Below are 25,307 nucleotides of genomic sequence, written 5' to 3'. Positions count from 1 at the left end.
ATTAATGAATAGTTTTTACATGTTATAAAGTAATGCTCTATTGTTTCCGTTTCTTCACAGAATGGACACAGGGGGGATATCGCCAGACCAGCTCTGTGCAAGTAAAAGTTTAATGGAGGGACACGACATCGAAATTTGGTTAAAATAACTTCTAACTTTTTAGATTGACTCCACTGAGGTTTCCAGGGGTATGTTAGGTGCTGATAGTCCGTATATTTAGTAATATTTTCCATAATATCCGTATAAATAGCCCATTTTCTATATCTGATCGACACTATGTGTTCCGATTCTGGTAGTACCGAGATCACAGGGCCATCAAGTGTGGCTCGAGATAGTGAATCGGCTATTTCATTCAACCGTATGCCACAGTGTCCCGGGACCCAGACTAACTTCAGGAACTTCACATGAGGTGGAACTAATGTTTGTAATGTCGCTAGAGCTCTTGATTGTTCTGAAGCTGTGAGAGTAGTACACAGCGAAAGAGAATCAGTAATTATCATTGCACTCTCTTCGTTTGAAGGAAGTTTTCGTAGCGCTAAAATAATAGCCAGGAGCTCAGCTTCGAAAACCGGAGTGAAGTCTGGTAGTCTTACCGAGAATGACCAACCGAGGTAATCTGAGACGATTCCTACTGCTGCCTTTTCTTTATTCACAGAAGCGTCTGTGGCTATTATGTTCTTTATTTCCGCATGAGCTATGTAGTCTTCTAACCTGTCATTTAAGTAACTCGAAGATTGAAACTTAGATAGTGGGGGAAAAATTTCATCACATTCTATCGTAATATTGTGATTTAATGCTTTGGTTCCAATTACCGATCTGATATCCACCTTTATGCTTTCAAGTTTCTTTTGTACAAAAATAATCTGGGGAGTACGAAAGCGTGGCCAGTGAGCGAGGAAGAAGGCGTCGGGGTCACTAATAAAGGCATATGCAGACCGTCTCGCTGATAAGCCGTAAAATTTCAAGTATGTTTGTACTGTTAAGATACGGAATCGGCAAAGAATAGTTGGTATGCGAGCTTCCTGATATAGTACATTAATAGCGACATACCTGGGGAGTCGCAAACACAACCGTAACGCTTCTCGCTCTAATAGAACTAACGGTTTAATTTTGTACGTAGGGCCACCCGAAAATAATATACACCCAAATTCGAGTATTGGGCGCATGTACATTTTATATATCATTAATAAGGTGTGTCTACGTAACCCATATTTTCTGTTGCTCAACCTTCGCAATAAGCCTGAAGCTCGTTGTGCCTTTGCCACGTTATAGTCTATGTGAGGGCTCCAGTTAAGTTTCTCGTTATAAATAATGCCCAAATATTTGATAGACTCTACTTGTGGAATCGGTTCCTGATTATAAAGTACTGAAATTTGAATAGAATCTGCTATAGGGAACACCAGGAGCGCACTTTTACTGATGTTTAGAGACAATGAAATTGAATGCAGCCAAATTTCAAGAGAATACATGTACTTTTGCAATTTTTGATGCAAAGAATAAATGTCACTATCTGCAACGAAAAATGCAATGTCGTCTGCATAAATGTAGACAGTGATATCTCGTTCAATGGGAATTGAGCTCATCAACACATTGAATAACAGCGGAGATAGGACCGCCCCTTGAGGTACTCCACGTTGCTGTTTGAATTTAGATGAGTGACATCCATCCTTTGCACAATAAAATTCTCTCGATTTTAGAAACTCTGCTACCCAATCAACAATATAACGCGGAAAGTCACATTCGTGTAAAGAATTCAATAAAATTGAGTGCTCAACGCTATCATAAGCTTTAGCTATGTCTAGTGTTACTAGTACCGCGTATTGTCGTCTTTTTCGGGCAAGCTGTATTCGGCTCTCTAAGTCGGCATGAGCACACCAAATTGAGCATTCGCTACGAAAACCTATTTGAAATGGTTTCAATATTAGCTTGTCAGCCATCCAAACTTTTATTCTATTATTGAGAACTCTCTCTATAATTTTGATCAGGTGAGATGTTAGAGAGATTGGTCTGATGTTGTCAATGTTAAAACCTGACCCTTGTTTTTTTAATATGGGAATCACTCTAGCTATTTTCCAGTCATGTGGTATCCAGGCATTGCTTAAGGAATAGTTTATAAGGTTGAGGACGTCGCCGGGTGATATCTGGAATAAAATTTTAATCATAGGAACTGTTATACCGTCAGGACCAGGAGCCGAAGAGGGTAAGTTTCTAATTACGCTTGACATTTCGGACAATGTCACTTTTTCGTAGTCAGTCTTTATAGAGGACTTTTGCCAGTTGATTGTCAAAGTCGACGAAAATCTGTTAGCTAAACCTCTTCCGATTGCCTCTAACGAATTAGTCATTTCTTCCGTCGATAACCTGTCATAATCAGAGTTAGCTAGAGACGGCAGAATTTTGCGCGATCTCATATATCGGAATAACGCTTTCTTATTTCTAGGTTTGGAAAGAAAGTCGAAATGTTTTTTGTCATAGTCTTCTTTAGCTTTAGCCACGGTGCGCTTAAATGTAGCAGCAATAAACTTGTAATCTGCCCAATTTTTGGGGGACTGATTATGAATTAGCTGCTTCCAAGCCGCTTGTCGTCGTCTATGATCACGAGAGCACTCAGAATTCCACCACTGGCTACAAGGCTTTCTCGTATCAGACTCAATAGAAAATTCTGCTTTTTTGAACGTTCTTTTAATTACCGCACTTAATTTCATGGCTTTATTTTCATCGTTGTCTTCAGTGGGGGTAGTCAAAGCAACTTCTAGGTCATTTTTAAATTTGGAATAATTGATAAAGGTTCGAGCTTGGGAGTAAGATGGAATAATGGGGCAAGAAATTTCAAACAGTACTGGTAAGTGGTCACTGTTGGTGGCGCAGTCTAGAGTAGTCCAAGATACGCTAGAAATACCCGAGCTTATAAAACTCAAATCTAAGGCAGAGCGGGATCGGTCTCGGATAAATGTGGGAGTTCTAGCGTTGAGGCATGATAAATTATGGTCTATAGACCAGTCCCACAAGCGTTGTCCACATTGATCTGTCCTAAAACCCCAACTAGTGTGGTGAGAATTAAAATCTCCAACCATAATTTTTTCTGTGCACCACGAACTAACAGCCATGTCTAAACATCGCGTGTCTTGTACACCCAGAGGAAAGTAAAGATTTACCAGAGAGAAGGGAGAGCATCCAGGCAAGGTGATGTCTAAAGCGAAAATTTCACATTCGGGGGATATACTTTTGTACGAAGTTTTGATCTTTGAACTAATTTTATTATTGACAAAGAACGCTAAACCTCCACCTTTGGATGGGCGATCCAGGCGAAAAGACCGGAAATTAGGTAGGTAAAACGAATTATGTGCTGACAGCCACGTTTCTTGCAGTGCAATAATGTCTGGATTGAATTTACAAGATAAATACAATAAATCTGTACTAGCTGAATGAATAGATCGGCAGTTCCAATGAAGAATTTTGATAGAACCTATCATTTTGACAGAATTGTTTCGGCAACTACCTTATCTAAAATGCTGTCTTTAAGAAAATCGCTCTTCGATAGGTTCTCCTTCTGGTATTTTTTGTTTTTTGAATGTTTTGAAGAGCCAGTATTTTTGGAGACAGGGGATCGAGTGCGCTTTAGGGATTTGATGTCCATGTCCATATCATCATAATCCTGATCATCCTCTAGTATGTCTTCACCTATCCTCTGGTTGTCTGTACAAGAGGGCCCTGCAGCCTGTACCCCTGAAGGAGATGACTCTGCGTCTGCTTCACTTGGTGGGAGAGTTACGTTGTCTTGGGAAGTATCCTTCATATCTCTTGGTGTCCCATATATTTGCGTCAACTGAGTGGCTACAATATGAGATAAGGAGTCACAAAGGGTGGTGGCCAGGCGATCTATAGCTTTCTCCATCGCTTTTTCAATCATGTCTGCAATGGACACTGAAAGAGAAGCTTCTAAAGTTGCATTATGTCGGGCTGCAACACCAGCATATCCCTGGGTTCTTGCCTGAATTTCAGCGATGGCGTCTTTTCGTGAACAGCGTCTGCGATCAACAATTTCCATAATTTGAGTCTCCCGCGCTTTGGCTGAGCAATTAGCGTTATCTGCGCAGTGCTGCTCATGACAAAGACAACACTTTTCTTCAGTACAATTGCATTCATTTGCAGTATGTGCCTCACCACATTTTCGGCATCTGGGAGCTGACCTACATCCTTTTAAAGTGTGTCCATAGCGCCAACATTTCTGACACTGGAGGGGACGAGGTGACAGTTGTTCGACTCTGAATATTAAAGGCCACGCCTTGATTTCAGTGGGGCGAATCGACCCATTCCCAGGCCTCTTCTTCCTCCCAGGCCTCTTCTTCCTCCAATGTGCTGATGGCGAGCCGTCCCTGCGGGGAATGCATCGGCAAGGCAGCTGAAAAGAATGTGATTGGTGACAACCGAAGAATAAATATAGGCTCCACCCACGCGGCCACATTGCCCTTGTTTTAGATGCCTCTGCCCTAGAAAGGAAATAGTTCCCAAACAGTGGTAATAATTTTCACGCACAAAACCATTATCTTGCAATAATTCATTGATATTGAAATCAAGAAAAAAATCTCGACAAAGAATTTTTGAGAACGCAAGGAGGCCAACGTACGTCCGCTTAGCAATATATCTGTTGTTTGAATCACAACCCCCACCGTGCTCATCTTGGAGTCCCGGAAGAAGCTATGTTAATCTCTCGGAGGTAATACCACAGGAAAACCGAATGGACTCCTGCCGGTCTAAAGGCACTGTATAGTGGCACATCAACTTCTCGTAGCGAACGGCGCCATGCTGAATTTGTCACTGGTTCATCGTGACTGTCGCATCATATAGTAAAGAGCGACCCCAGTTGGGCGCGCATAACACAAATGAACAGCGGTACACTTTTTCTTCTAAGCTTGTCACCGACTATAGACCTATTCCATGTTTGTAAACACAGAAAGGTGGGCGCTGTCGATATATGTAGGTTAGTTGTAGCGACTTCGCGGCGCGTAGGCCCCGCCCAGCTGTCCCCGCCAAACGCGGGCTACCACCCTCCGTGATCCCGAGACAACCGGTGCAGCAGAGGCAAAAGCTGCCTCCGAGCACGGCGCGTTGGGACGCACCTAGCATGCTTACAAGCGGCGGCCACAACAGAGGTATACTGTCGCAGTTCGCAAAGTACGGGGTCTTTATTGTAACGAAGAGTAGGGCGCTGTCCCCTCAGAGACACCAAAGGTGACGGCCGCTGAACTAAAAAAAAAATGTTTTTTGTGCAGCGGCAGTGCCAAAGGTAGACTTGGCCAAAAGAAGTACCTTTTCTTCTTTTTTTTTCGAGACATGGCTCTCATGCGCATTGGTCGTCGTCTTCATTGACGCCAGCGCAAAGCTAGGCAGAAATAGAAACGCGGCATTACCATCCCTCAAGAGAGAGCATCGTTTCGGGTCTCGATGCTCACCATGTAGCAGTCGATGTGCAATTAGCTGCTCGATATCTACATCAGCCTGAAAGATACGGTTTCATGCACACCACCAACGCCTCCTAAAAAAAACTATGTCTGGAACGTCGCTCTCTTTCCGATTGGGAGCTTTCTGCCAGCGCAAAATCTCGGAGGCAATGCCTCCTGCCGCTTGTTGCGAGCATCCGCCGCGCGGAACCGCTCGCCCCCGTACCGCTCAGTCACGTGACATTACCTCACTACTGTGTCACGTGACATCACTGCTGCTCAGAGGCCACTATGAGAGCATTGCTGCGTTCGCAAGGGGTGGCCGCCAAAGGCGTTCGCCTCCGTACTGGAGGGGGAGGGTAAAATCTGAGGGTAGGGCGGTGCGTTCGCAGCTCACGTTCCAGGCATAATTTTTCTAGGAGGCATTGACACCACGTACACAGTCTCAGACGGACGCTGAGGGCGCATTGAGCAAAATGAAACATGAGCAACGACCTTGTAGATGACGTCGCTGAGAAAGCGCAGTACATTATACGGTCCGAAGTATCGGCGTAGAAGTTTCTCCGTCATACCTCGCTGTTGCACTCTAGAATTTCAGGAAACTGAAACCACAAGTAGAATTTCAGGAAACTGAAAGTCTACACGTGGGAGTGTCCGGCTGGCACGGAAAACGTCGGTGCATTCACTGGACTCTATTTAATAAAGGTATACTCTTTTGTTCACACGACAGTTTTCACTCGACAGTTGGCGCACAGGCTATACGAACAGTATTTCATACAATTGAAAGAAGTCTATAACCTGCCATCGTCGCTCACGCACTCCTCACCTGCCTTCATAACAAAAACTCTTCTAGCCTTTGGTTTTTTTTTTTTGTCTACTTCTGCCAAGCATGTCGGAATTGTGCTTCACGGTGCGAGCTCGCCACGCAGACGTCAGCGAACGTTATTTCCCTCCGCATTATTCAGATTTCTTTCATGTTCCTTTTTTTCAGTCAAGTTCCCGGAGTCAGTCGTCGTGTCTGTTGCCGAGGCGTTCGCAATTTCTGTGTCATCATGTAACGTGACGTCATATGCACTGCAACAACGTTATACAAGGTGCAACAATGTTACAAAGCAGAAGAACCCAACGAAATCAGATTATTACGAAAAGAGATCACAATGTGACATGGAATGATGGATACAATGTGACCTGGAAGGATGTTCCATTGTGCTATAGCTCGAGGTAATGCTGATGAGTTAAATGGCAGTGTGTGATGATGAATACGCATGAAACTATGTGCGTTGTGAATGCATTGAGATGTGCGCAAAGGGACAAGAAGCGGCTAACAGTGTTACAGTAACAGTTTGTTACTGCAGATGTACGTACATATGAAATAAACATAAAAGGGCAACGATACGGCATTGACCCAGTCACATGAATGCAAGGTCTTGATGCTTAAATGATAGTCATAGTTACCAGCTGTAAATCTCGCTGCACTATTCTAGACGGCTTCCAAAGTACGCACTATAGATAATCTAGATGCGGTGAGTGCTGCGTAAATTTCAGCGCAGGTATAGCCGAGAGACTGGGAGGCTTGTGAAGATACAGCTGCTGTGTGCGTAGACCAAGATAAGCATGCATATAGGTGAAGACTGCATAGGCGTATCAGCTGGGGGGGGGGGGGAGGTGCAAGGGGGCGCTAGCCCCCTCACTGAGACAAATTGTAAGGGCTGAGCCCGGCCCCCCCCCTCCATCCCACATTCGACAGTGCCCTTGCTACACGCTGGCAAAACCAAGTAAAGCAGAGATTTCCCTCACAACAGTAATCCATCAAATAAGTTCTTACGAGAGAATCAAAATGTTACGAGGCAATGTTACAACATAGTGAAATTTTGCCAACATTTCCGCTGTGATAATTTTTCTTGTAAGCTCTTTGCGGTGCTGGTCGCCTATGCGACGCTTTCGCGTCTTGTGCTCTAGTATTACAGAGCAGGCAAGTGCTGAACAGAGGCCCTACAACATTACATCACTTTTCCATGCTTTTATTTTGCTGTCACTTGTTGATGCAGTTACGGATGGGAACGAGCAAACTTCTTAAAGACCGATAAATGTATTTGTTGCTTCCGGAAAATAATTTTCTTCGAAAAAGATATATCATCACCGCTGCTCTGTCGAAGCTGTTGCGAGCTGATGAGTGTGACGAATAGTTTTTTGATGTTTATTTTTTGTGCTGAAACACTAAAAAGTGTTTCCGCTTTGGTTTCTGATGAATTTGATCAGCCATGCTTTGGTAACTTGGAGCCACTTTGTCAGCTTGCAAAGTGGCCACGAATAAAGCAGTGTAATCGAGCTCAGTAGGAAGCTCAGCTTTTAAGCTCGCCCCGCAAATTGACCAATCGGACAAGAGATAGGGTGAGAGACCGTGGTTTTTAACACTATGGAGGCTTAGTTAGGAGTCGGGCTAGTTGGTTTTCACTCAACTCGAGTTGTCTTTTACAGCTCAAAACACATCTCGGACAGCAAAGAAGCGCACATGTGCAGTGCTGCTAATTTGTCTCTATTCCCCTTTCCCATAGCAAGTATGAACTCACAGAGATGTATACGCACACAAAATACTGAACGCCGTTATACTGCAAGTATATATATTTTATTATCCTCATAATACATCTCGCCACCTGCTATAAATGGCCACTGCCTATGTGATTGGCAGCTAGCCTACTTGAATTTCATTTAGAAGGAGATGCTCTCCAGCTTCGTGACGTCATTTAACAAGCAGGCGATTGTGTGGCACACAGCAAATTTTAAATGCAGAAGAACCAATGTCAAAAAATATGCCGTACTGAAAATAGTTTATTCTCTTGATTTTCACGTGGCCTTGCATAGGTGGTCATTACATGATGGATCATTTTCACGTACATTGTTGCCTAGCGTAACGAGCTGGTGCTGTGTGTGTGACAAAGACTATTTAATTTTGTTTACCCCGTTTGTATTGGCTATTTACGCAGGTGCCTGGGGGCTTCTAAGGGAATATTAATACAATTACAATGCGCGCAAACAATGTAGTACGCCCCGAACACTACAATTTATGCATTTTTAAATAAAAAGATTGAGAAGTTGATAAGTAAATAACAGTTATAACAATAGTAATATTATTACCGCACGCTCTAGAAACAGTCTTCAGACAATTAGCAACAAGGGAAAATATAATGCACACAAGCCTGAATATATGCAAGGAAGTGTCATACTTGTTATCAAAAAATATACCAGCAATCATTCGTTGAGAAAAAAAAAAACATGGTTCATCCCTCCGTCGTGGGAATCGGCCTATAACACTTAAGTAAGAGGCGCTTTTACAGGGGTAATAAAATATTTACTGTATACTGCCGAATATATGTTTTGGTGTTTGGCAACTATATCCCCGTTGAACTTCTCGTTTGACAATTGGTACATCTCCATCCTGACGATTAACATCTATGATACATTTATTAGACAAACTATTGTGATATCTGTAGATGTTAACTGCCAACGCTTAATCGGAGAAAGAGGCGTCATAGCAAGATGAGCGTCACATATTGGACGTGGAAATCGGGCTAAGGGTGACATGCCTCAGCCCGTTAAAGTATGATTGAACTTAGAAAGCACGTCCTGTCTGCTCTGTGCATGCAAATTCATATAAAATATCTGCGGACGAGTGAGGTAGGTTCGCCCTCCCCACGCGAAAGAGTTGGTACGCCACTGGAAGACTGAGATATTTTTTCGATAGTGTGGCTGAAACAACGGTATTATCAATAGTATAGAGAAAAGGTGAGTAAGTACACTTTCTAGTGAACGAGGTTAATTTGCATTTAGGGGCGTTAAAAGACATCTGCCAGGCTTCGCACCACCTGTAGGTTAGATTAAGGTCACCTTGGGGCATGGAATAATTTTCCACAGATTGAATATTGCGGTAGATGACGCAATCATCTACTAACAACCTAACTGAGGATCCAAAGTTATCGGGCAAGTCGTTAATGTATATGAAAAAATAATTCGCCCCTTATCTGCATTTAATCTGCAAATGTCGTCGAAAAACGATAGTCTTGCGTGTGGAGAGAGTGAACAAAACATTGATTTGATGTTCTGCTCTGAGACGGGTGTGCGCACCCGCCTCAGAGGTGATAAGATGTAGAACGCAAGGTGACGGGTAGGTGCTACCACCGTCTCGTTTTAGCGAAGCGCTGGAAACACTCGCCTTTCCTTGCAAGCGTTGGATGGTCAGCGCTGCGCGATAAGTGCTACGGTCCTTAAAATTACTTATGTATGCATTTTCTAGTAAAAGGCGCGCATGCAGAATATATACGTGTTGTTATGGTGCCCCAGACACGCGCAATAATTGCTTTTTAATCGACAATTGCACAAGTATGAACGCTGAATCTTGAGTAACATAGGCAGGCGTTCCAGATGGGGTCGGCCGTTTCAATTACCCGATGCTGTTAAGAGTGGTCAAACAGACAAATGTACGGACAGACAGACAGACAGACAGACAGACAGACAGACAGACAGACAGACAGACAGACAGACAGACAGACGTACGTACGGACGGACGGATAGGCAAGCAGGCAGGCAGGCGGCAGGCAGGCAGACCAAAATTTTTGCGTCGAAGGTCCCCAAGAAAGACTATCGTCTTTAAAAGTCATAAACCCAGAACACTGCCCTGTGGGGAGCACCCCACGTGACATCGCAAATGTTATATGAAGTGCCGTTAAACAACATAAATTGCTGATGGGATGACAAGAAGTTGAGTATCCGGGACAGTGTTAATGAATAGACACAGAAAGGAGGAAATTTAGAGAATGAATGACTATGAGGGGCAGTATGAAAAGCTTTGGCGCAATCGAGAAAGAGGTAATCGGTTTAATCGTTGCTGTTTATAATAAAGTGGAGGTCAGTGGTCGATCAATTCGAACAAGTGAGTGTCACATGAGTGCTATAGCATTTCCTGAAGTCATGTTGATTAGGGGAAAAGTATTTCGATTCAATGTGATCATAGGTATGAGAAGCTATAATATGTTCAAGTACTTTGCAGGATATGTTATAGTGAAATAGGTCGATAATTATGGGGTGAGTGCCTGTCACCGGACTTGAATACGGAGACTACCTTGCCAATCTTCCAGTCCTTCGGCGACTCGCCAGATTACAAATAATTGTTAGAGATAAGACACAGAAAGCGACTGCAAATACCAGTGGTGTTCTTCAGTATGCGAGAGTTAATGTTATCAATGCATGATAAAGTAGAGACCTTAGAGGGGCCCTGCAACACTTTTTGAGTATGTCCAGAAAACGCTGCCAATCGGCAGTAGAGGCTTCCGAGGATACGCGAGCCAAATGATATAGCGCAGCACGCGGCCTGGAATTCACAATAAATGAGCAAAGCCAGCTAAATATTGCTTTCTCTTCTCTAGAAAAATGATGGAAGACACTAAAAAATCACTCGTAGAAGGCAATCTACCAGTCATTGGTTGATTTGAACATGGCACGCTTGGTCGTTCAGAGATCACCGCGGGAGGCCATGACTTGTTCATGCCTGCGCACGTGATCACACTGAAAAAGCCCACGTATTCGAAGAAAAAGAAGAAAAAAGCTTGATTGATTGATTGATATCTGGGGTTTAACGTCCCAAAACCACCATATGATTATGAGAGACGCCGTAGTGGAGGGCTCCGGAAATTTCGACCACCTGGGGTTCTTTAACGTGCACCCAAATCTGAGCACACGGGCCTACAACATTTCCGCCTCCATCGGAAATGCAGCCGCCGCAGCCGGGATTCGAACCCGCGACCTGCGGGTCAGCAGCCGAGTACCTTACCCACTAGACCACCGCGGCGGGGCAAAAAAAAAAAAAAAAGCTCTACTCCCCGAGGCGAAAACGACGCATTTTCTTTCCCCCTGTCATCTGTCCTTGCTTAGCTTCCAGCACTTTCGCCACGACGAGGGAAGAAAGAATGCGATCACAGCTAGCGACAAACCTTTGTAATTGCGCTCGTATTAGGCGTATTCTTAAGATTTTTTCGGAGTTGAATTTCGCGGAGTTGAATTTCGCGGAGTTGAAGTTTGTGCGGTAGAGTAAGTAATGTTACATATAAATTACAGAAAAAACTAAAACATTTTAAGAAACAAATATTTTGTATACGCTATATACAATATGTAATAACGAAAAATGTATACAAGCACAACGTCGTACCGAAAATGTAGCAAACTAAAAAGATAATTTTCTTTATTGATATGATATATAAGAAGATGTTGGCACACCATGGTGGCGCCGGCTACTCCTTAGCCGTTGAGTGAAACTTGAACACGTATCTTGAAGTAAAACATACAAAGCAGTGCGTGGAAAATAGAACACTTGGGCACAGATATGCAAAGACACACCCATACGCACATATCACAACATAATGATACGGAAATGTTCGAAAGGCAACGAATCAAGTCTCTGATAATGTCCCTCGTTAATATTCAGTCCACCCAGCACAAAACAGCAGAGCACACGTCTGGTCCTTATGAAGGTGCATTCGCTCGTGTGTACATATAAGTCGACACGTCATTCACTTAACAACACACACATGATGGGTGTCACACGATACTGCACATAATAAGTACATGTGTTATACAAACGAAAGTTCGTTATTTCTTAGTACTTGTCAGCGATTCCGCTGTCTTGTAAAAAACGTGTCAATGTTTTTAAAGCGTGTGACTTTAAAACTCCAATTGGCCACGGGCCCAGAAATTTCTTCATGCTAAACGGTCTGCGGTCTAATGCCAACAGTACGGATTTAAGACGGCGTCTCGGCGTGTCATGACGTGGACAGTCTATGAGAAGGTGACACATGTCTTCATCTGTAAATCCACATTCGCATTCGGGTGTTTCAGCTCTGCCGATTCTGTGCGATTTTGTGTATGCGGTGCCTAGCCTCAATCGGTGAATTAGAGTTTCCATACTTCTATCTTATGCAAGCGTAATTTTGAATGCAACAAATGCATCGATGTGATATAAATTGCAGCTCTTTGTACTTCGGTCAAACCAAGCAGTTTTGCTCATTCTGAAAGTTGTAGTCTTTATAATACAACGCAATTCATTTTTCGAAATTCGTAAAGAAACAAAAACGTCTCTACGATGTGCTTGTCGTGCTGCTTCATCGGCAGATGTGTATCCAGGAATGTTGAAATGGCCATGCATTCACTGGTATTTCACTTCACTTCACTTCACTTTATTTCCTTAAAGACCCCCGAGGGGGTATTACATAAGGAATGGGTTAACAAATAAAGTTCTGTTATTTTTTTCTTATTGACACGGGTTTTCATTGCGAAAGACGTGCAGACAGTTGGTCGAAAAATGTTGATGGACAGGAAATGGCCACGACGTCGTGGGGAAGATCATTCCAGTCGTTTGCAGTCCGTACAAAAAAGGACATGGAAAAAGTGGTCGTTTTAATGCGTGGACGGGCAACTTGAAGTGGATGTCTAGTGCGGTGAGATATGCGGGCTGATGGAACAATGTAGGGATGACGGAATGGGCTGTGAAAAATTTTCTGAAACAGGCAGAGGCTGGAAATGCGACGGCGAACGTCAAGGTTTAAAAGAGCAGACTCTTTTTTGAGGGATGATACACTAATATTATACGAATACGAAGAATGAATGAACCTAGTAGCACGGTTTTGAACTGCCTCAAGTGAGTCGATGAGATATGCTTGGTGTGGGTTCCAGATTGCAGAGGCATATTCCAATTTAGAGCGAATAAGGGATTTGTAGGCCTGTAACTTGACGTCCTGTGGGGCGTGCCGAAGGTGACGTTTCAGAAAACCTAGTGATTTGTTTGCAGATGATATAATGTTGGTAACATGCAGGCGCCAGTTAAGATTATTGCACAGGGTGACACCGAGATACTTATATGATAGCACGTGTTCGAGGGTGACGTGAGCGATTGAGTAAGGGAACAAAGAAGGGTTACTACGGCGGTGGAAAGAGACTATTTTACATTTGTTAGGGTTAAGTTTCATAAGCCAGCTTTCACACCAGTCCTGCACGTGGTTAAGGTCATCTTGAATAGCGGTTTGATCTGTCGGGTTAGTGATTGAGTGATAGATTACACAGTCGTCAGCAAACAAACGGATACTGGAGGAAACATGCGAAGCTAAATCATCATCATCATCACCATCATCATCATCATCATCAGCCTGACTACGTCCACTGCAGGACAAAGGCCTCTCCCATGTTCCGCCAGTTAACCCGGTCCTGTGCTTGCTGCTGCCAATTTATACCCGCAAACTTCTTAATCTCATCTGCCCACCTAACCTTCTGTCTCCCCCTAACCCGCTTCCCTTCTCTGGGAATCCAGTTAGTTACCCTTAATGACCAGCGGTTATCCTGTCTACGCGCTACATGCCCGACCCATGTCCATTTCCTCTTCTTTATCTCAACTATGATATCCTTAACCCCCGTTTGTCCCCTAATCCACTCTGCTCTCTTCTTGTCTCTTAAGGTTACACCTACCATTTTTCTTTCCATTGCTCGCTGCATCGTCCTCAATTTAAGCTGGACCCTCTTTGTGAGTCTCCAGGTTTCTGCTCCGTACCGGCAAGATACGGCTGTTATATACCTTCCTCTTGAGGGCCAGTGGCAATCTACCTGTCATTATTTGAGAGTGCTTGCCGAATGTGCTCCACCCCATTCTTAATCTTCTAGTTACTGCAATCTCGTGGTTAGGCTCTGCGGTTATTACCTGCCCTAAGTAGACATAGTCTTTTACAACTTCAAGTGCACTATTACCTATCTCGAAGCGCTGCTCCTTTCCGAGGTTTTTGTACATTACTTTCGTTTTCTGCATATTAATTTTAAAAAGCTAAATCATTAATATAAGTTAAGAAGAGAAGGGGACCAAGAACGGAGCCTTGGGGGACACCTGATGTTACTGGAAGGGGGTTAGAGGGCACGTCATCAATTGAAACAAACTGGGAGCGGTTAGTCAGAAATTCCTCAATCCAAGCTAAAACATAGGGATGTATATTTAAAGATCTAAGTTTCATTACCAGTCGCTTATGAGGTACCTTGTCGAACGCTTTCTAGAAATCCAGAAATATTACGTCAGTTTGCAGGTTAGTATCTAGACTTGTGTGCAGATCCTGGACAAAAAGGGCTAATTGGGTTTCGCAAGAGTAACCCTTACGGAACCCGTGCTGGGCAGGATGGAAGAAGTTATTGGCATCAAGAAAGGGAATGATTTGGGTGTAGATGACGTGTTCCATGATTTTACAGGGTACGCTTGTTAGAGAGATTGGGCGATAATTTAGGGGGCTGTTTTTGTTACCTGATTTGAAGACCGGAGTGACCTTCCCCACCTTCCAGTCGTCTGGTAAGATGCCTGTGTGAAGTGACTGTGAGAATAATAATGACGAAATCACTGAAGAAATAGGTTTCGTGTTTTTAAGAATTTTAGTATTGATTTCGTTCACACCTGCTGAGGTAGACAGTTTCAATTTTTCGATAACAGACAAAACACCCGATGGAATAAATGTGATAGGCGACATAAAAGACTGGATACATTTCGTTATCGCAGGAAACGGTATGTGGGTTTCGTTGGTAAAAACAGATGAAAAGGCAGCATTGAAAAGTTCAACGACGTCAGTGGTACTCATATCATCGCCAGCTTCATTTTTCAATGCAACCGTATGGAATTCTTGGGGGTTAATGATTTTCCAAAATTTTCTGGGATTGTTGGTTAGAATCTTGGGTAAATCTGTGTGAAAAAACGAGTGTTTTGCGCTGCGTATGGCGAGGAAATACGCTTTTTCGGCCGCGTAGTATTTATCCCAGTTCTAGGCTATAGGTTTTATCTTGGCAGCTCGAAATAATCGTTTCTTCTTATTACATAGCTTTTTCAGGGTTTTTGTGAACCATGGTTTCTGACAAGATGCGTGAAATGTGGTTTTCGGTATGTACTTTGTTGTCAGTTCCTATATTTTGTTTTTGAAAATTGTCCAGTTGTCCTTTACTGATCTGTTCCAAAAGTCTGCTTCGAAGTCCGGAAAAAAATTTTGAAGTTCGTTATTTATTGCCTCGTAGTTTCCTTTATCTCATGTTGCCCCTTGTTTGCTTTGGTGAGCTCTTTCAGCGTTTCGTATGTCATACCACCACTTATTACTGCCTTGTTTGTACTGGAGAGTGATCTTAATGTGGCCTGCGAGTCACTGAAAAGTACCCATTTTCTAGCGTCTGCTGCCGAGTTTATAAACTTTAGAGCATACAGAATAGCGAGGAGCTCAGCTGTAGTAGATGACGTCGTGCGACATAATTTAATTGACTTCTGAATGTTGAGCTGTGGTATGATAAATGCCGACGGTGAAGACGTTGTAATACTTAAGCCATCTGTGTAAATGTGTATGTACCCTGGATGTGTATTTGATAAAGCGCTAGTTGCTGAGCAGCTTGGATGAACATGTCTCTCTAATAATGCCATCCACTGAGAATTCAATGCTTGGTATTGCAAGCAGCCATGGAGGATAGTCCATTTGAGAGCTCCAAAATTCATTTCTTGGTAATACATGTACATTACTCTGTATATCTTTATGAGCATTACTTTTATCCCTTCGTAAAATCTCCTGTGCCAATAGGTAGTCCTTGCGTTGCGTCTGTAAGCGAAAAAAACGGCGGCATGTTTCGATTGTTTCCATGACTGGAAAGGGTGGTTGTCGAGTCTCTGCTATGACAAGGCTGCTGGAAGTCGCTCGTGGAACACCTAGGCAGATGCGAGTCCTCTAGCTAATAGTCTTTAAAGTCGCTCCTCTGAAGTGCGGGAAAGACCGCGTAAGACTGTCGCAGAATATGCAACTTTTTGTCGTATACATGAAAGCATTGTGAACACCGAGCATGGATGATACAGATCCGCCCCATGATGTCCCAGAAATTCTGCGGAGTATATTCGCTAGCGTATTCACCTCGTTTTCGAGTTTCTTTGCGTGAGGTGCCCATGATAGCTGCCTATCAAGTATTACTCCGAGAAACCGATGCTCTGTCACAATCATTAGTGGTTCTCCTTCTAAATCGAGATTGAACTTCTTCAACTTCTTACGGGTGAATGGCTATACGGCTGTCTGTGCGTGCGATAGAATCATTCCTCTTTCTTTTAAAAAGTTGTTGATTATATTTATGCCGTCTTGAAATGCAATCTGAATTACCCATATGTCCGTGCCAGATGCACAAATGCACACATCATCTGCATATAAGCGAGTATTTCAACCTGGAAGGCAGTCTTTTAGCTAAATCAGCCATAACACAGTTGAAAAGAAAAGGGCTGAGTACGCTTCCTTGTGGCACTCCCTGTCTGACGTCGTGTTCCGCACTTTTTCCTTCGCTCGTCTGAATGAATAGTTTGCGACCTGATAAAAATTTAGATACCCACCGCAAAGACCTGCCGGACAGTCCGAGTTCCAACATACTCAGCAGAACATGAGTGTGACTGACTGTGTCAAATGCCCTTTCGATGTCTTAGAACACTGCGACCGTCAAACTACCACAGGCGCGTTCATGCTCAACATACGTTACTAAGTCCAGTATTGCATCATTGTGACTCTCAGTTTCCTAAAACCTGTTAAATAGTTGGAAAATATCCGAGTTCTGTTGCACCACCATTGAAGTCGCGCTTCAACCATTTTTTTAATTACCTTACATAGACAGCTTGTCAGACTAATTGGGCGGAAGGATTCAAGGTCAAGGGCGTCTTAGCCGGTTTCAAGATTGGAATGATGCGAGCAAACTTCCAAGACTCGGGTACAATTTCTCGCATCTATAGATTGTTGTAAATATCTAAGAGAATAGTTGTGCCGGTGGGCCCAAGGTTCTTTAGCATATTGCACGTTTTGCCGTCCGGTCCAGAGGTTGATTTTTGGCGGCATGATGCTATAGCACAATGCAGCTCCCTTAACGAAAATACATGGTCTAATTGAGGATGCTGGGCCCAAGCGCAAGCAATAATTTTCTGGCTGGCTAACGCAACAGAGTTATCAAATATGGCACATTGTGATGCGGCGGGCTCACTGATAAGTTGACAAAATTCATCTGCTACCACAACTTCCGGTTTGTCCAAGGCAACAACAAGAGCACGAAATGGGAAGCTCTGTGATACAGGACAACTAAATGCTCGAATCACAAGCCAAATTCTTGGAACAGGTGTGTGGGGAGAGAGCGTGCCACAAAATCATGCCAGCGTCATTTACCTAAATTTTGTAGTCGTCTGCGCATTACACTGTGAATTTTCTGTGCATTTTTGTATGCTTCTAAACTTCCGCTGCGTCGATATGCCCTTTCTGAACGTCATCTGATGGCTCTTAGATGTTCATACTCACCATCGACTGCAGCATAGTCTTTTAGAATCGAGACTTTCTTTGTACAATCATTCGCATTATCTTACAGAAATTCAGTAAAGCTTTGAACTGCCATGAGTTCATTATTTTGGTTTGTTAGGCGGTACCGAAAATCTTTCCAGTTCGTCAGTTTGCTGTAGCGTCTGATGTCGTCATTTCGCAAGTAGGGGTGATTTATAAAAAATGGGGAAATGGTCACTCCCACGTGTTTCTACATCTGTTGTCCATCCCACACCAATCACTAGATCTTGGGAACACATGGTTACATCGATGCAACTCGATCAATTATGCCCTCGGAGAAAAGTTGGGGAGACGTCATTTAAAATTGTCAAATTGCTTCTGTCTGCGGCACACTACACAATGTTTCCACGTGCATCACATCGATCCCTACCCCAGATTATGTTGTGCGCATTAAAGTCTCCATATGAATTAAGGAATATGTCACAGGTACTGTTAATCCGGGAGGCGATCGCCGGGCTACTTCCAAGGGCCGAAGTATCGGCCCCCCGAACCGCACCACGAAAGCGTGGACAATTTAGAAGTGGTCCTATTTGGTGCGCCAGCGGACGCCGGCTGTGGCCCAAAGAACAAGTCAGAGCCGAGAGTTGATAAACAAAACAAAATTGTATTCTCAATAATGGCAGATCAAACACAATACACAAGTGTGCACACTCCACAATAGTTGAATACAATATGTCACCAATCAAACAACGTACTCCACAGTACAATCAGCCACACTCGAAACAACGGACACAGACAACAATACGCACTACAATGCAGTCGCATGCATTGAGCAACCAAGACACTTAAGGACTAAATAGTTAGAAAACTTATTCAGTCCAAAGTTCTTGGAACAAAAGTCTGAGTGATACTCTTCCGAGAATCACTCACTCAAAGTCCAGCGTTGTTGTCGTTCCGCTGTCCCCGAAGTTTCTCTTCCAGGAAACCTCTGTCGTTCCGCTGCCCCCGAAGTTTCTCTTCCAGGAAACCTCACGTCTTCACTTGGCGGCTCTCCAAGCTTCAAACTTCTTCGCCGGAAACACGTCGGCTTCACACTCGCAGCTGTTGCCACGCGTCTTCGCTCGATAGCGGTAGACACACACTCTTGCCTGTAGCTCGAGTCGTCACCCCTCAGGTGGAAATCCTCCTCTTCTCCTCCTTTGTCACGGAAGACAAAAGGCTTCGCCCACAAGGCGGAACACCCTACGGTCTCTGGCGCATACTTTATTCTTCTCCTGCTTTATTTATTTTTATTTATTTATTTAAGACATACTGCAGTCCGAAGACCAAGCAGGTGGGCAGGAATTAATTACATAGAAAACATCAATCTGCATGGTAAATTGGTACACAATTCTGAAAACAGTCGAACAAGTGTGAAAAAAAAGATAGCAGTACACAAAGAAACATAGCGGCACAGTGAATGTTTAAAATATTGCAGAAAGTACACGCTTTTCAAAATCCGACACATCACGCGCCGAAAACACATCAACAGGCAATCTATTCCACTGCTCGATTGTGCGGGGAAAGAAGGAGTGGTTAAAAAGATTAGTGCGTGCAAAAATTGGAGTTAGATTGTGCTCATGGGTGCTTCGAGTTGAACGAGATAAGCGGGGCTGAATATAAAGTCCTGGATTAATATTGAATTGTTGGGAATTAAGCAAAAACAGAAATCTTAGACGCGCAACCTGCCTCCTGTGTTCCAGGGTCATTATATTGTTGTTTTCCATGAGAAGCGATGGAGAAGCTCGGCTATGATAGCTGTTAAAGATGAACCGGACTGCCTTTCTTTGCACCATTTCTAATTTGTGAATGTCTTTTTTAAGGAATGGGTCCCATGCTGCGCTTGCGTACTCAAGTTGCGGCCTAACAATGGAATTATAAGCTAGCAATTTAACACGTGGAGGAGCGGCTTTAAGTTTGTGCTTGAGGAACCCGAGTTTTCTGGAGGCCGATGCGCAAATTTTGTTAATGTGACTGGACCAAGTTAGTCGGGTTGTTACAGTAACTCCTAGATATTTATATTCGTCTACTTGTTTCAGCGTGTGGTTATTGAGCCTGTAGGAGGACGTGAATGCATTTTTTTTGTTAGTTACCTGGAGCAATACAGATTTGTCACAGTTCAGTTCCATGGACCATTTTTCACACCAATCAGAGACAGCATCAAGGTTACATTGCAGGTTACTTTGGTCACTTGAGGATGAAATTTGTTTAAAGAGTACACAGTCGTCCGCAAACAACTTTAAACCAATCGACGATGCGTCGATAACGTCAGAAATATCATTGATATAAAATAAAAAGAGTACGGGTCCCAGCACGCTGCCCTGAGGAACACCGGAAGTTACAGGGAGAGTATCGGAAAAACAGCTACTGGTTTTAACAAACTGCTTGCGGTTAGACAGATAGCACTGGATTCATTTTATGAGTGTTATCGGTAAGCCAATTTTTTGAAGCTTTAGGATTAGTTTACTGTGAGGAACGCGGTCGAATGCTTTGCTGAAATCTAAAAAAATGACGTCGATTTGTTCAGCCTTATCAAGCCTTATCAGCCACTAAGGACAAAACCTTCACCGACAGATGCGGCGGGATACCCTACGCACTCTGGCGTTAACTTCCTTCTTCTGCTGCTCTCCCATCTCGGCTGCTCGATTAAATGCCTTCCGCGCGAGATTCCAGAAAGTTCTCATCATTTCGTCGGCGCGATACGCAGCGAAGGCTGGGGAGAGGGCGAGACGGTTCGAAGGCCGTCCGCGACGGATGACGCAACCCGGCATCACCACGCCCTTTTCCATCTAGAACTTTCCAGGACTTGCTCGGGCGCCGATGAGAGGAGGTTCGTCGGTGAACCCACGCTTCCGAGGGGAGAAGGACGCGCGCCCGGGGAGTCTTTGGATGCTTGTTTTCTTTTTTTATCGTTGACCTCTCGGCGGTTCGTCGCGAAAATTTGGCGGCGCGCCCTTTTTTGAGCGCTCGTTTTGTGACAGAATATAATGTATATGAATTAGAAATATTGAAGATATTTGTTAGCTCTTCCACCAAAACCGGCTTGAAAGTTGTAGGTAAAAATCGATCACTGTTACGCATCGCTCACCAAAGGATACTTTGCAAGCGACGAATTCCGGGAAGCCCGAATCACTTGAGTGAACTTGGTGAGAAGGTAGGTCCTTTCTGACGCACAAATGCACTCTGCTAGGACCACTTCGACGAGATGACTTATATATCACATAGTTGGAGAGGCAGAAATCATAATTCATTCCTGCTGCTTGGATGCAAAGTATTGGAAAGTTATATTGCAAAAAGAGCTTACGGAAGTCAGCACACTTCCTTCGAAGACTTGAGCATTCCACTGTTATATGGAGACATCTTTAGAGCGCTTATTCTTATGTTACTTGTCGCAGGTTTGACCCGGATCGCTTCTCGGCCTTTTGGCTAAGATCAAAGTGTAGGGCGTGGGTACCCGCAGCTGACAAGAGGTGCCGACGCTGCGGGTACGGGGAGGAGACTCTGCCGCATGTCCTTTGCCACTGTATGCGGCACAGCCGGGCTATGACGGAGTGCCACAACGCCATCATCACGCGCCTCAAGAAGGCGGCCCTGGAGCGGTTCACCATCATCGGAGAGAACCAGCAGGTCGGCGTCCCCGGCTTGCAACCCGACCTCGTCCTGGCCCTTGGTGTAGAAGCCCTGATCCTGAACGTCTGCTGTCCTTTTGACAACCGCATGCAGGCGTTCCAGGAGGCTCGGAGGGTCAAAGAGGAGAAGTATGCCCCTCTACTGCGACATCTCCTCCAGCGGTTCCAGCGCGTTTCCGTCGACGCCATCATCGTTGGCTGCCTCGGCTCATGGGATCCGGCCAACGATCGTGTCTGCCGCAGGTTTTGTTCAAAGAACTACCTGTGGACAATGAAAAGACTGTGTGTGTCGGGCACGATCGCTGCCTCTACGACGACTTATCGTAGCCATAGAGGTGTTCTGTAAATAGGGGTTTTTTTTATACCGCGTCTTTCACACCTTTACAGCTTTATTCACACTAACACTACTAACTGTTTTTAACGTTTTTGTTACTTGTTTTAATTTATACACTTTGTTGTCGTTTTGTTGTGTTTTTTCAGTAACCCGTAATGATGCTGTAGTAACAAGTATAAATAAAGACTTCTGTTCTTATCAGCTTAATAAAAAGATAATTAAGCATACAACACTGAACCAAAACGGTATATCCAAAAGAAGCGACTTTGAAATGAATGCAGTCAGTAACGGAAAAGAATTACCTCTTCATCGCATTTTAAATGTAACTTAAGGGGGCCCTGAAACACTTTTTTGGGTAACCGTGGAATTAATTAACTGGAAAAGCGTATTACCTTACAAATTGAACACCGCCAACATTTTGAATTCGTTCAGTACGAGCGGAGTTACAAAGATTGTTCACACGCTGCAATCACATTCTCTCTTTTCCCGTCCCGACGAAAGCGCTTGAAGCTGAGCAGGGAGGGTGGGAGGGGCAAACAAAAAACGTCACTCGCGCCTCGTGACCTTGAGCATATTTTTTTTTTTTCTTGGAATACGTGGCTTTTGCAGGGCGATCGCGCACACGCGCGTGGACTAGTGACGGCCTCTTGCGGCGACCTCTGTAACAAGCAAGCGCGCCATGTTCAAATGCCTGATATATGGGATTACTGGGCTTAATTCTGTGGTTTGTCGAGAGAAGAGAAAGCTATATTTAGCTGACTTTGAAAATTTATTGTGGATTCCAGGCCGCGTGCTGCGCTATAATATTTCGCTCGCGTGTTATCGGGAGCCTCTACTACCGATCGGCAGCGTTTTCTGACGGTGCTCAAAAAGTGTTCCAGGGCCTTTTTTAAGACATGCATATTTGCGAAATGCTGATAGTACTGGGATGCACATTTATAAAGGATGGGATTAAGTATGTAAGCTGTTTAGTACCTTATAATGCTCTACAAAAGGGAACTTTAAACTGATCGTGCCTAAAATTGTAGTCAGTGTGGGTTGAAAGGTACCTTTGAAAAAAAAAAAGATGCATTTTTCTCGAGTTCACCTCAAATGTATATTGCGAGCCTAAAATAATATAGGTCAGTAATTCTTAAAAGGTCACGCTTAAAAAATGCATTGGCCGTATGGTCACGGTGTTCAAGGTTTTCTATTGTGCAAACTGCTCGCTTTTGAAGAATGATGAGCCGATTCAGATTTGATTTGCATGTGGTTCCCCATATGAGTAAGCAGTAACTAAGGTGAGATTGAATGAACACGTAACATAAACGACGTTTTAACCAAGCGGGAACAAAGTGCCAAATCCTAAACAATGTACCAGTCGACTTACATATGCTGGAATGTGTGTATATATCACGACATATATCATGACATAGTGCGTGAAACTTAGGTTTTCATCAAAGAGAACTCCGATAAATTAACAAATTTGCAGGCTCATGTACAGTGGGAATCGATTATATGCGAAGCACGAATGATAAAGGTTTATATGTCATTTTAAAGTCATCACAACGTTACGAGGTAGAGGTAAATGATGTTGAACATTACTTCCCTGTCACTGTTATTATGTTTGAATGTGTCTTTCACCTTCATCGTCTACTTGCGTGACGTGATACCAAATTTAGTATATGTGGAGGCAGCGAACATGTTGTCATGTTCTTACTTGACACGCGTGTCAGAAATATCATGTTTGCACCAGTCATATATTTCGTCATCCATCACATAGCACCTAATGTGGTATATCTGGAGCTAGCAAAACGCCCGCGAGTGAATCATAAAGGGCCCAAATGTAGCGTTGACGCGCGTGCACGCTGGACACAGCGACGCTACGTTAGCAAGACGCGAGCACTCTATAGTCTGACGCCAGGTGCAACCGGCGCGACCAGTGTCCGTAGGCCCTGCCCGACGGCCACCGGCGCGCTTTGCGACAGGCTAAATTTCGTGCCGATGCGCTACACAAGCAACACTGCGTCTCCCTCTTTTTTTTTTTTTTTTGACGGAGGAACGCTGGACGCGCTGAAACGCGCATGCGTCAAGGCAACGCAGCGCGCTCCTGCGAATATGGCAGGACCGGCGCCTGGCGTGGCAACGCCGGCGTGACGCGACGAAATGAACGCCGGTGATCACGCGCACCGCGTCAAGTCAAAATGTATTGGCGCCTTGACTGTGGCATGGAGTCATGTTTTCACATGACACGCATCTCATGATTATTACGTGTGCACTAGTAACATATCTTCGTCATCTACGCGTCAAGTAATACCAAATTTGTCGCATGTGAAGCTAGCGAAACGACCGCGAGCGCATCATAAGTGTGGCAAGTAGTCATGTTGTCACACGACACGCATGTCGTGAATATCATGTTTGAATGTGTCATTTACCTATGTCATATGTTCCAGTCATGTGATACTGAGTTTGGTACATGTGAGGCTAGCGAAACGGCCACGAGTGCATCATAAGCGTAGCATGTAGTCATGTTGTTACATGACACGCATCTCATGTTTATCATGTTCGCACCAGTATCATACCTTCGTCATCCATTCACGTACCGTAAAACCAAATTTGGTATATCTGACGCTAGTGAAACGGCCGCAAGCGTATCATGAGCATGGCATGTAGTCATGTTACATGACACGCATGTCATGAGTTTCATGTTATGGTCTGTCGCTGGTGTTCGCCATGCCATCATGTCATACCATACCAGATTTGCAACATGCCATGTGAACGAAATCACCGCAAGAGCTACAGGACCATGAAATGTAAATCATGACATTCACGACATCCATATCATCATTCGAAAAATTCGCAAAATTCTTGCGGCAGCATGTTCGCAAAAAAAACTGCACATATATATTTTTAAAAACTTCCAAGCATTTCCCCGAGGGTGAACATGGTTAAATGCGAATGCACGGGGTGATGCTATGAGGAGGAGTAAAGTTAAAATCCGTTGGCGACGCTGATATCGGTGTCAGTAACGCGCCTTATATCCAGATGGTAGCGTTGCCTCCGGGACATTCATCGCACGACCCGCTCTCGACGGGAGACTGAGAGAGAAGGCGGGTGCGCGAGAGAGAGGGGTGCGCGCGCAGCTGCAGCGAGCGAGGAGAGTGGAGGAGCGAGCGAAGGGAGAGGGGGACTATCAGCGTCGCGTCCGTGGCTTATTCAGTAGAGCGTCGCGCTGAGGCCCGCCAAGTACTCTTTCTTTTAAAGATAGAGAGAAGACTGCGGACGCCGCCGACGGCGGTGGATGGTTTGGGGTCGCTTATAAAGTGTATTCACACTTACAATTTTTTGGACCTCAAGGCTGTTTACTGGCCCTTTAAATAACGTTTTTGGTTCTTTCTTCCCGGTGCTTGGCGGAGAAGGCGAATCTTTCCCCGAAAGTGCACGGTGGCTCGCCGCCGTCTGCATGGAAAGTGGCGCTGAGAAGGGGGCAGAGTTCGCCGAAACTGTGCTGGTTCTTGTGGGAATAAGCACTTCCGAACGAGGACCATGCATA

At 44.3% G+C, this 25,307-nt stretch overlaps 1 long non-coding RNA gene across 1 annotated transcript in view; it reads right to left on the bottom strand.

The window, feature by feature from the left end:
- Positions 1–18,367: 18,367 nt before the first annotated feature.
- Positions 18,368–25,307, bottom strand: part of LOC142796428 (uncharacterized) — a 106,325-nt gene continuing 99,385 nt past the window's right edge. The window contains exon 3 of the long non-coding RNA XR_012893835.1: positions 18,368–21,703. This is a non-coding gene — a long non-coding RNA (uncharacterized LOC142796428). The remainder of the gene's footprint in view (positions 21,704–25,307) is intronic.

This window comes from Rhipicephalus microplus, chromosome 1 (assembly GCF_043290135.1).
Source record: "Rhipicephalus microplus isolate Deutch F79 chromosome 1, USDA_Rmic, whole genome shotgun sequence".
NCBI classification, from domain to species: Eukaryota; Metazoa; Arthropoda; class Arachnida; order Ixodida; family Ixodidae; genus Rhipicephalus; species Rhipicephalus microplus.
The sequence above is the reverse complement of the archived record's forward strand: the minus strand, read 5'-3'. Positions and strand labels throughout refer to the sequence as shown.